At 34.8% G+C, this 11,508-nt stretch overlaps 1 pseudogene; it reads left to right on the top strand.

The window, feature by feature from the left end:
• The first annotated feature begins 1,158 nt into the window (after positions 1–1,158).
• LOC109121537 (probable leucine-rich repeat receptor-like serine/threonine-protein kinase At3g14840) lies at positions 1,159–5,849 on the top strand (annotated as a pseudogene).
• The last annotated feature ends 5,659 nt before the right edge of the window (positions 5,850–11,508 follow it).

The raw sequence follows: 11,508 nt of genomic DNA, 5'->3' as shown, positions 1-11,508 counted from the left end.
TCATAATTTCAGAATAATGGAATTTGTGAAACTAATTCGTGCAAAATAGAATGGGCTTTGGTGGGGGCCCCACATATGAGATTTCATGATTGATTGACTGATTGATCGATTCATTTGTCATGTGTGATCGATTTATTCTGTTCCTTGATATACATATAATCATTTTGCGTTTATTCACTAACCTCATTCCATGATAGCGCGTTGTTGTTTGCAGTCCAAGTACGCATTCACTCATTCTGATCATTCACTATACATATTCTGATTCTCATATATGCATAATTAATGTGAGTATCCATTGACTTTCTTATTCGATTGCCACGTTAGTTTCATTCTATTAGTAGAGACCCGACTTTAGGGACTTAGAGGGGTGCTACGGTTTTTACCGTACCTTCCCGATAAGTAACCTGACCCCCGAACCCGATCCGATTTTTTTGCAGACCACCTTTTCTAAAACAAGGAGTCACACTTAGAGTTTTTCTTTCTTATTTTGTTTACCCTTTAAAAATAAAACAAAAATAAGTGGCGACTCCGAGTCAATTTTTCTTAATCAATAAAAGATCAATTTTTCAAATTAAAATTGAGCTCGCCATCAAGTGGAAAACGCATGAGCCGAAATGCGGGGTCCACAGTATGTGAAATTAAAAAAAAAAGTTATCCCTTCTTCTTCCCCACTTTAATTCAAATTCAATAAAATAAATAAAAATAAATAACATAGTTAAAGGAAGAAAGATGACATAAGATTGGTGGTTGAGCAAGAAGAAGAAGACAAGCATGGACCTAGAAGCCATTAATGGAGCAAATGAGTATGAGACTGATTACAAATAAACGAAATGTAAGTGAATTACAAAATAATGAGATAAAATTATAAAAGTGGTATATTGAGATTGGTTTAATTTTTGGTAGGTATCAATTTGACACTATCGAAGGACTCATAGTTACATGAATTCAAAAATTTAAGAAATCCAAAAAATGAAAAAAGAAAGAAAAAGTAGTTATCCCATGGAGAAAACCAAACCAACCAAGGGTCTCTCATTGGCTGAGTTTTGGTCAAAAGTCCACATGACACCTTATTATCCAGGGCATCTCCTGTACATATTAAGATATTATCACACCATAGTGACCATACATGACAACACACCCAAAGTTCTCCTTTCCTCTTTTAAAAAACAGAGACAAATCACTTCCTCATTTACCCACATTGAAACATTACTCTCTTTCTACATCCTCCTTCTTTTGTCTATATATTAAATAGAAATCTTGAGACATGGGAAATGGGCAATGGGTCTTTACTAGAGTAGAATTCCACACAAAACCCATCTCTGTTTCTCTCTCTTGGGGAGCTTGAGATTGAGAAATGGGTTCATGGGTTCAGGGTGTTTTGTTCATTTTTGTTGTTGTTGTCTGTATTGGAAATGCGGTTGGGAGTGGGGAGAAGTGTGATTTTTTTCAAGGGATATGGGTTAGGGATGAGACATATCCTCTGTACAAGGCGGAGGAATGCCCATTCATAGAGAGGGAGTTCAATTGCCAGAGGAATGGGCGTATGGATGATTTGTATCTCAAGTTCAGATGGCAGCCCCAGGGCTGTGCTTTGCAGAGGTAAATCCTCTCTCTCTCTCTCTCTATGAGTTGTGTATTGGTTCCTCCTCTCTATGATTTGTGTGTTGGTATGGTTTTGTTCTTATTGGTTTTCTGCTCTTCTCTCTGATTTGTGTATTGGTTCCTCGTGGTGCGTGCAATACTTGGTTCAGTGTGGAGTGAATAGATTTATAGGCATTTTCAAGGAATATTTCTCACAAAATGCAAACTAATTTTCACTTTGAAAGAATAAATCCTTTTCAAAGAAAACCGATTTATATTTTATGGAAATAGCATGTTTAGTCCACACTTTTAAATAATAATAATAATAAAAAAACCCTCTAAAAAAATCATTCGAATTTCATATATTCTAACGTAAAAATAATATTTATTAAACTCAAATTATTACTTATATAAATATCATTAAATGGTAATAACTCCGAACTACTTTTACTTTTTATTCATTATTGTTGTCTATGTTTTTTTAGTAGCTTTTTAATAATTAGAGTATCAGATTGCATTTCCTTTGTTTGTTTGAATCCAAATTTTGTCTATCTTTGTCTATTGGGATATGAATCCAGATTTTGTTTGTTCCTCCACCTGTGGCATGGGACCACACATGAGGGAGCTTAAGCTTAAACATTTAGAAAATTGGTAGTTCAACAATTTTGAATAGTTGGTATGCAAAAGGGTATTGTTCTTCTACTTCTCAAATTACACATTTTTTTAGTTTAGTGACTTGGTTCAGTCTGCGCAACTCCTCTTTTCTTTAGGGCACTTGGAAACAACATGGACATGATTCATTATTTTTTGAAGGGTTTGGCACAGGTCTGTTTTAATATATATGGAATCTCAAATGATTCTTCTTTGATGCTACCTATATCATTGAAAATTTCATCGCTCTTTATGTGTTGCTCTTCTGAAATTTGCCAACAGTTTGAGCATCTTTTCATGTTTATTTGACTTTGACTCTGAAGAATAATGTTGATAAAATATTTTTTGTGATTAGTCTCTTTTTGCAGCATTACTAATGGTTGGATTTTGTTTTTCTTTGTGCCATCATTTGCCTAAAAGCTTCCATTCCATCTGCGTATCTGTTCTAACCCTGTTTTCTTATTGCAGATTTTATACCTCCTTCCAGAAATGGCAGTACTAGTATATCTGTGAGCGTTGTGGTTGGCATTGTGGCTGGAGTCATTCTTCTTGTCTTCCTGGTTATCGGTATCCTTTGGTGGAGAGGCTGCCTAAGGCGCAAAGATACATTGGAACAAGGTATTGATTATGAAAAATGTTGTATATCAAAACATTTCATTGTTGATGTCGTAGCAGTGGATTGGGTTGCTGGCATTCATGCTGAAACATGGTATCTGATCAGGGTTGATTTCTCTGGATGTAGAAGATACAGTTATAATCCATCAAAATCCTTCTAAAACTATTAGGAATGTAGAAATAATTGCAACTTTTTTTTAGATATATTTCTTATCTAACTTGGCTTCTTCTACAGATTTAAAGGGTCTAGATCAGCAAACTGGTTTGTTTACCTTAAGGCAAATTAAGGCTGCCACAAACAACTTGGATGCTGCCAACAAAATTGGAGAAGTTGGATTTGGTTCTGTTTACAAGGTATTCAGCACAATAATTAGTTTTCCCTCATTTTATGCATTTAAGCTGTTCATTAAGCAGTTTGTTATCATAAAACTTTATACTGAAGTGAAGACACTATTTCTCAAATGCAGGGCCTCTTATCGGATGGCACCATAATTGCAGTGAAGCAGCTTTCTTCCAAGTCAAAACAAGGAAACCGTGAGTTTGTGAATGAGATAGGCATGATTTCTGCTCTTCAACATCCTCATCTTGTGAAGCTCTATGGCTGTTGTATAGAAGGAAATCAGTTGTTGCTGATATATGAGTAAATGGAAAATAACAGCCTCGCTCGTGCTTTGTTTGGTCTGTTTTTTTCACATCTGCTTACGTGCCTTGCTCAATTGCTTCTGCTATAAAACTACATGTATATGAACTTGTGTGATTTGAGTGCTTCTTACATCTAACTTTTGGTTGATATGATGATTTAGGCCCCGAAGAATGTCAATTACAATTGGATTGGCCAACTAGACACAGGATCTGTGTTGGCATAGCAAGAGGGTTGGCTTATCTTCATGAAGAATCAAGGCTGAAGATCATCCACCGAGACATCAAGGCCACAAATGTGCTGCTTGATAAGAATCTTAACCCCAAAATATCTGACTTTGGTTTGGCCAAACTTGATGAAGAGGATAACACCCACATTAGCACCGGGAATGCTGGTGCATTGTGAGTCACTGTCTCCTGATTTTTAGTTAATGGGCTTTTTCTTTCTTTTGAATGGATGTCAATGGTTTCTTACTCTTTCAGAATTCAGGAAATCCAGATCTTTATGGCTGTGATAATTTCAGTATCATTATTTATCTTTCCGTTTAGCTCAAATAGGAAGCAGTGATACTGATATCACTTTGGAAACCACATCCTAGAAATTTTTGCTTTTGATCACCAGTGTTTATCCTTCATGCAAATGGAAAATTTGTGTAAAATCATACCCTCATTTTGCTGTGGATATATGGCACCTGAATATGCATTTCGGGGCTATTTAACTGACAAAGCAGATGTTTACAGTTTTGGAATTGTTGCCTTGGAAATTGTCAGTGGAAGAAGAAACACTACTTATAGGCCAAAAGAGGAATGCATCTATCTTCTTGATTGGGTAATTTCGACAACATTCTTTCTTGCATATGTCATCTCTGAATTTTCTCATTCTTAACAGCATGATTTGTTATTTGTGTCGGGAAGCATCGTCAAGGATGAATGGCTTCATCATTCAAACTACAAGCTGTAAAACCTGTTGAGAACCCAGAGAATAAATTTATCCCCTCACACTAGTTCTGTCTAACACTTCCTATAGCCAAAAGACATGCTTTAACCTCATTTTGAAATGGGCAGTTCCACATAACAGTCGCGGGTCATGCTGCTGTTTTTGCCGATCTGTTGAGTAAAGCAACTTAACTAGAACCGACCAAGGACTGGCTGCTTTCCCAGCCTGATCAATGTGGAAGTTAATAGGATCTGAATCATGAATCCCTAACCATGGCTCTTGAATTATATATATAAAAATATAGTCACCACATCATGGCAACTACATTTTCCTATCTTGGGCTGAAGTTATATTCTGATTCATGGCATCCCTTGGACCATTTTCCTAGTTCATGATGCTATATGAATCAAATAGACTCTCTCGATCAAAAATTTTCTCAGACAAATCGAAATTGCCCCAATACTACTAATACTTACATGCATTGCTTCCTTTTCAACCTTAAACGAAGAAGCAGGTAGTATATGCTCCCATCCTGAATGACTTCAATTATACAAATTGTGTGATATTACTGTATTAGCAATAAGACGTCATTGGGACCTTCCTTGATCACTGTGAGCAAACCCCTATATTAGCATGCCTCTTTCTGGGTAGCAGGCTAGCTGGGCACATTCCATTCATCACATACCAAATATTAAACTCATTCAATGTGGTTGTGACATTTCCATGGCTTCATTCAGCATATGTTGAAACAAATAGAGTCTTACCACCTGAGTCCATATGGCTTGATTTAAACACAAGCTCTCTTTTTCTTTCTTGATTTCTAGGCACTCTCATTAAAAGGGGAGGGGAATTTGATGGATCTAGTTGACCCCAGATTGGGCTCAAGACTTCAACAAGGAAGAGGTCATGGCAATGATCAACATAGCTCTCCTGTGCACAAAGGTCTCTCCAGCAGTCAGGCCAGCTATGTCATCAGTTGTGAGCATGCTTGAAGGCAGAACCACTGTTCAGGACATTGTTTCTGATCCCAGTGTTCCTAGTGATGACTTAAAGCTCAAGGAGATGAAGGAGCATTATTACTACACCCAAGAAAAGAGCATGGGTGTGAGCGAGAGCATGCCAGACAGGCCATGGACTGCTTCTTCATCCATCCCTGATCTCTACCCAGTCACCTTGGATTTTGAATATTGAGAGAACAGAGATTAAATGTTGGTTTTCAATTCTTCTGTGTTCTTCTTTGACACCATTTATGTAGGTGGGTGGATAGTATTTCTTTGAATTTGTATAAATATTTTCATGTCCTGTAATCCATACGGTTTTACAGAAAAAAGTTCTCAATTTTATCAAAGATGTATGTTTGGGAAATATGTTTGAGTTGTGTATGAAAGAAAGGCTTGCTCATCAATCTATGAAGCATTTGTGTTCATTTATCGGTTTTTGGCATCTTTAGTTTCTCTACAGATTTTGTGGCTTTGATGCTCTTTCCTTAATATATTTGAGATAGTTTTTTAGTCTAAGGTAAAGTCAAAGTCATAATTTTCGGTCAAATTATATTTAGACAACACTTTAGGTATTATAAATGTATAAAAGCATTGAAGATTGTTCGTCAAAGAGACTTATGGATTAATGGATATACTTCTAAGCATGGAAACAAGTTAGAAGGAGATATCAAACTATTTTTTTAATATACTTAATATATTTAATAATTTAAATTAAACTATTAAATCATATTAAGTGATTCATAGTGAGCCACAACCGCTTATAATTATATAACATATAGTTAAATATATTACTTTATATTAATATTTAATGTAATATTATTGATTAAATAAAATAGAAAAATATTTTTTAAACACATTTTTCACCCTCAATTACTTTTTCTCTTAAAAAAAAAAAATTATTTTATTATATAGTTAGAATAGAAAGATTTAGCTTCATCAACAAAGGGTGGTTGCTTCATTTTATTAAGCTAAAATATAAAAATTCAAACACCTTCTTTGAATCCTTTTTTGTGGAAAGATGATATTATACCTCCATTTCAACTTTACGAAAGAAAAAAATCTATATTTTAGAGGACTTGTTTTAAATATTATTAAAAAAAAAAATCATAATATTTAAATACCACCTTAAAAATTAAAATAAATAACATTTTCCTATGATAAAATTAAAGTTTTCATAGACTTTTTGAATAAAGTACTTGAAAATATAACTATTTATTATTTTATTTGATTTTTTTTTTCATATTTTTAACAATAAATTAAATAAAAAAAATTATTTTTGGCCTTTTGGTCATTTTCCTCCATTAGATTTCCCATGATCCAAAAATTAATTTTAATTATTAGAAAAAAAGAAAGTACAAACCTATATGAAAGCGCAAGGAACTTGTACTTGATGACCATGACTAAACTTAATCAATAAGTACAGACAACTTTATCTGAAAATCCCTAGGTTTGGTGGTGACAAAGACTTGAAGGAGACGATAAATTCAAAATTGTGTATCTTCTTAACTGCTACAGCAGTGCAACTTGGTGTTACTCCCCAAGTCAACTTCCTCAACTTGGATTTAAAAAAACTCAGAAAGAAGAAATTTTTTTTTATTCATACCTTTGACATTACACAATGTTTGGCTGGTGAGAAAGTCTTAGAAATGAGAACCAACTTCTTGCTGCATAGGATATTCATCACATGGCCATATTATATTGAAAAATAAAATAAAATTGTATTGAGTTGACTATGAAGCAAACTTGAGCTGTCACCAGCAATCCATGGCCTGTAAATCCATTGTCTTGTGAATTTTTATTTTTTATTTTTTGGGGAATTTTCAGTGGTGAATCCAAGAAATATATAAATGAATTGAGCTGTTCATGTTAGTGGGTTTAACTTCATAAGGTAAAATAATTGAAGAATATGAAATGATTGTAGACCTCATTTTTACGAACCAAATGTTTTTAGTTTTTATTTGCTTTTATTAAGGAGTTGGAGAGCATTTCATTGGGAGTGGGGGACACCTCCCATGAAGCTCCATGCATGGACGTGTGGTGAACATCAGCAGCTCGCCCATGATGGTGGTTGGAGAGGGTGACATATTGGCTGAATGGTGCATAGTGGAGCGGGTAGTGGCTTGCGGGAGAAGGCAGAAACAGGGGAAGGGCAAAAAAACTAGAAAAGAAGGAGGAGATATTTTTGAGAAGGGGGGTTTTTCTTTGAATGGGGAAGGTAAGTTTTTCGAGAGGTGGAGAAGACATTATGGGGGATTTTTGGGGGCCATTTGGTTTGAGAGAAGAGAACCTGAGGGAAAACGAGAGTGAGCTTTTCAAGGACCGTGAGAGAGGAGCAGGGAAGGAATCGCTCAAGTTTGATCATTCCTCACCTTATGTTCTTCACTTTTCTTTTATCTTATTTTATTTTGATGGTCACACTGAGCTTCTTGCCGATGTTTGGTTGCTTGCTTTGATCATTTAATGTGTTAAACCTGCTTCTCGTTTTTTTTTTTGTTAGGTCTCTGTTTTCTCTTGTATGAATTGCACGATGGTTATGTTATTTGTTTGCATGTTAAGACTATTCGGTCCTCCCACCATTTTCTTTCGAAAACTCATTGATATTCATTAAAATGGAGCTTGGGTTCAACAATACTGTTTTCTCTTGTCTTTGCTCTTTTTTTTCTTCATGTTATCCTTTATTTTGGAGTATTAGGTTCCTTTGTTTGGCTTGGTCGTTTGGATCAGAGTGTCTCCTGGAGGACCCATGGTAGAGCAGCTGGCTCAAATCCTCACCCATTTTCATTCCAAAAATCTCAGCTTGAATATCACAATGCTTGGGAAGGTTATATTTCTCAAACGGATGGCTGAACAGAAGTCTCTAGAGTTTAATAATGAAGATGACAATTTAGAAGAAAGGTATCAGATGGTTTTGGGTTGTACAGTTGATATTTGCCAGTGAAACCCACATTTCTCATCACCCTTCATTATCCATTCCACAGTCGCCATACCCATTCTTCCACCCTTCATGCATGTTGTTTCACCATTACACGCACGTCACTCCAACACAAACGCGCTCATAACCATGCCCTTCTCTCCATTAACCACCCATTGCCATTATACCCATATCATTAATTTTCTTGAATACCCATTAAACCCATTTTTCTCTCACCACCATGTTAAGATATGGACTCACATATCTAACAATAATTCATGACTAAGCTATTCACATCTTACTATTTGTTTTCTGATTCGTTCAAGAGTATGGGCCACCTATGTGTAGAGCCAAAACGCCATCACGAGCCTTAGATGATGGGCCTAAGACTCGTGAGGCCCAATAGCCCAATGGGTATGGTCCTTAAGGTAGGAGGGTATAAAAGGTCAAAGGTCTATTCATTTTATATCATCACATTTTTTAATAGAACAGAACCCTAATCTCTCTCGCTTCCCATTGCTAGAGAGAATCCAGTGACGGTGGTTACCCTCCTCGACCTTAGAAGATCCATACATCTTCAACCAAAATTCAGAAATGGATTCGGGTATGTTCCATGTGAATAAAAACATGTTCTAAATGAATTGATAAATATATCCTGCATATGTTTTGGTGATAATGGATATCAAAGACAAATAACACACCATTCATCACCCACATGTCCATTCCCCTAATGCCATGCATGGAAACCTCATCACTCTCTGTTTTTTTTTTTATATACCATCATACCCATCACCATGTATCATACATCCCATTCTTAACCTCACACCGAACATACCCATGCATTTTGCTACTTCCATCACTCATCCTTCCATTTATCCTCCATGCACTCCTTCCTATTTTTTTGACGCATGCATGGCTACTATAGAGACCTCATTTTCCAATACCCACCAATCTGTTTTTCCACTACCCGTCCCACTAATACTGTACCCATTTTCTAAACTCACTAATCATACCCATCATTCATACCCACCAGTTTTCCATCCTTCATGCTCACCACCCCTCACACCCAAGCTAACCACCTCATCCTCCCTAACCTTCCATGCACATCACCATTTCTTTAATGCTCTCTAACCCATCTTTCATATCTATTGAACTCATTTTCACTAACCTCCTATCCTCCATCAAACCTATAACTTCACACCCACCAAACCCTTAAACCCATTTCTCTCACTACCCATGACTCCACCCGACGTTAATCTCTACGTGCATGACTTCATTTCATCACCTCATCAACCCGAACCCATTTCTCTCACTACCATATACCCCCATTCCACCAATGGAAACTCCATGCGCATGGTAGTGAGAATGGCGGATAGGTAAGAAGGTGGCAGCATTGTGGTGTTTGTTTTTCATGAAAAAAAATGGGTTTGTGGTGCTCTCGGGAAGTGCATGGTGAGTATGAAAGAGACTTGCATGGAAAGTGGGTTTGAATGACATTATTGTAATATGGGAAGTAATCTTGTGACATTCTTTGGTATGTTGGCAGCATAGCGAATAGGTAAGAAGGTGGCAGCATTGTGGTGTTTGTTTTTCATAAAAAAAAAAATGGGTTTGTGGTGCTCTCGGGAAGTGCATGGTGAGTATGAAAGAGACTTGCATGGAAAGTGGGTTTGAATGACATTATTGTAATATGGGAAGTAATCTTGTGGCATTCTTTGGTATGTTGGCAGCATAGCGAATAGGTTGGTTGCCACTTTGAACACGTGGAGAATTAAGTCTTGCAAATGAGGATCACCACAAGCCATTTTTTTTTTTTTTACTATTTCTTCATATTTTGATATTAAAATAATTTTCTAACATTTCAATTTCCGAAATTTAGTTTTTCAAAATGCCATCCTCAAAATGATTGTCCAAGATTCCGATTTTCAAAATTTAATCTTTCAAAATTCTATTCTCAAATTCACTTTTTTTTTTTTAAATAATTTCTCAAAATCCCAATTTTCCAAGATTTTTATTTATTATTTATTATTTTTATTTTTATTTTTATTTATTAATATTATTATTTATTTATTTAATTTTAAATTCCATTCTCAAATAATTCTTCAAAATTTCATTTTCTTAAATTTAATTTTCAAACTTCCATTTTTAAATAATTCTTCGAAATTCTTATTCTCAAACTTAATATTTAAAAATTCTATTTTTAAATAATTCTTCAAAATTCCAATTTCCTAATTTAATTTCCAATTTTCAAAATTCTAATTTTCAAATTTATTTATTTAATCGTTAATAATTTCGTTATTATTTTTATTTTTCTTATTTATTTATTTATTAAAAAAAATTCCATCTTTAAATAAATTCTTAAAAATTCCGATTTCAAATTTAGTTCGCAATTCCTGAAATTCCAATTTTTCAAACTTAATTTCCAATTTCCAAAATTTCAATTCTTAAATTTAATTTCCAAGACTCCAATTTTCAAAAGATTTTCGAAACTCCAATTTTCAAATAAATTTCAAAAATCCAGTTTTCGCTCTAACAGTTTTAATTCCATTCTGGTTATCAAATAATCTTATGTTTCTCTTGATTTTACATAAGTAAGAATGAATTTTTCATAATTCCGAAATAATAAAATTTGTGAGACCAATTCATGCGAGATAAATTGAGCTTTGGTGGAGGCCTTACATATAAGTTTTATTTTCCGATTGTTAATTGTTATGCTTAATGAATATTGTTCGATCATTGCCTTACTCTTTGATATACATGTGTTAATTTTATACTTGAGCTAACCTCGTTTCCATAATAGCGCAATATTACTTACTGCCCAGATACGCTCTCACTCCCACTTTGCTTATTCTCATACATGATTCATTTTGTTATCCGATCATTTTATTGGTAACCATTGATTTCCTCGTCAATTGCCACACTTGCCTCGTCTTATTTAATAGAGACCCGTTTTTTAAGGGGTTTAGAGGAGTGCTACGGTTCACCACCGTATCTTCTCGATAAGTAACTTGACCTCCGGACCCAGACTCGATTTTTATACACTTGTTTTTCTTTCAAGAGTCACACTTAGAGTTTTTCTTTTTTATTTTGTTTTTCCCTTAAAAAATAAGTAACGACTCCAAGTTTTTTTTTTATAAAAAAAATCAAATTTTCATCAAACAAATAAAAAAACG

The sequence above is a fragment of the Vitis vinifera genome, chromosome 19, assembly GCF_030704535.1.
Source record: "Vitis vinifera cultivar Pinot Noir 40024 chromosome 19, ASM3070453v1".
In the NCBI taxonomy this organism is placed as follows: Eukaryota; Viridiplantae; Streptophyta; class Magnoliopsida; order Vitales; family Vitaceae; genus Vitis; species Vitis vinifera.
Note: the sequence above shows the minus strand (reverse complement) of the source record. Positions and strands in the feature narration are given on the sequence as shown.